Source organism: Octopus bimaculoides, chromosome 3 (assembly GCF_001194135.2).
Source record: "Octopus bimaculoides isolate UCB-OBI-ISO-001 chromosome 3, ASM119413v2, whole genome shotgun sequence".
NCBI lineage: Eukaryota > Metazoa > Mollusca > Cephalopoda > Octopoda > Octopodidae > Octopus > Octopus bimaculoides.
The window spans coordinates 118,354,751-118,356,110 of record NC_068983.1 but is presented as its reverse complement, the minus strand read 5'-3'; positions in this window follow the sequence as shown (position 1 = coordinate 118,356,110).

Genomic DNA, 1,360 nt, shown 5'->3' with positions numbered 1-1,360 from the left:
ATATATATATATATATATATATATATATAAATATTTCAGACACCAGTACTTGTGAACAAAGACTCCTTGAACTCAGATCAATACTAATCAAGAGACATAACCCAACATCATTAATAAATGATGGGATTAAGTGAGCAAAGGAAATAGACATACGAACATTAAGGGAAGTCAACCGAAATACAACACCAAACTTAAAAATACTCCTATACATCTCCACACATAACTCTAGAAACAATAAAGCCTTCAGCATTATCATCTAAAATCTACCCATCCTCACAGGAGATAAAACAATGAACAAAATTTTAGGCTCACACAAAATTATCAAAAGCAAAATACAACCGAAATCATTGAAACAAATATTAACCAGCGCAAGACTATATCTATTAACAACGGAACCAAAAGTGAAAAATGAGGTCAGCCTAACTGTGTCACATGCCCCCACCTTTTGGAGGGTACAGAATTCCACTTTAAACAAGGTGAAATATTCAAGATTAAACCAAATTTTACCTCTGCCTCAGAAAACCTAATCTATGCCATTACCTGCTTAGGGCACAGTAATCAATGCATAGGCCAAACAGGAATATCACTCCATCGAAGAACCACTCTTCACAAAGAACAAATCCGCCACCTACAATACAGATACAGGTCAGTGAACACATAGAAAGGTGTGCTAGGAACCTTAATCCTAACTTCCTAACTTTCCCCTTCTATCAATGTTCACAGAACACCTCAGTACAGCAAAGAATGAACAAAGAAGCAACTTTCATCAACAAATTCCATCCACAAATTAACATGAACACATAACATAATACAGAACACTACTAACCTTACCAATAACACCACTAACTCCCATACACCATTCATTTTACAGTATTATATCCACCCTAACTGTACCACATCCAGAACTACTTACTTCCCTTACACATAATCTTTTTACTCAGGGACTAGTAGACCCAACACCATTTGGTAATTGATGCGCATTCAAAGCCAGTGAACAGTAATTGACGAAACCAGGATGACTCTGAATCCCTTTAACAATTCATAATAATGACATTTATTCCTCTTAATTCTACCTCAGTTCATCTAATTGTATATATTTATCATTACATATATATACATACACATATGTATACATATATATAACCAGATCGAACCATCTCAAGTGTAATTGCCCAAAATAGTCATGACTTTTGGTACTTGACTGAGGAAAGAAAGCCACGAATGACCTGTCTGTTTTTGCCTGTCCTTCTAATTATTGCTTCTCTTGTCTGCCTTTGTATTGTCTATCTGTCCGAATGTTTTATTGTCCTCCATTGCATTTTCGTTCCATTTTCATATATATATATATATATATATATAT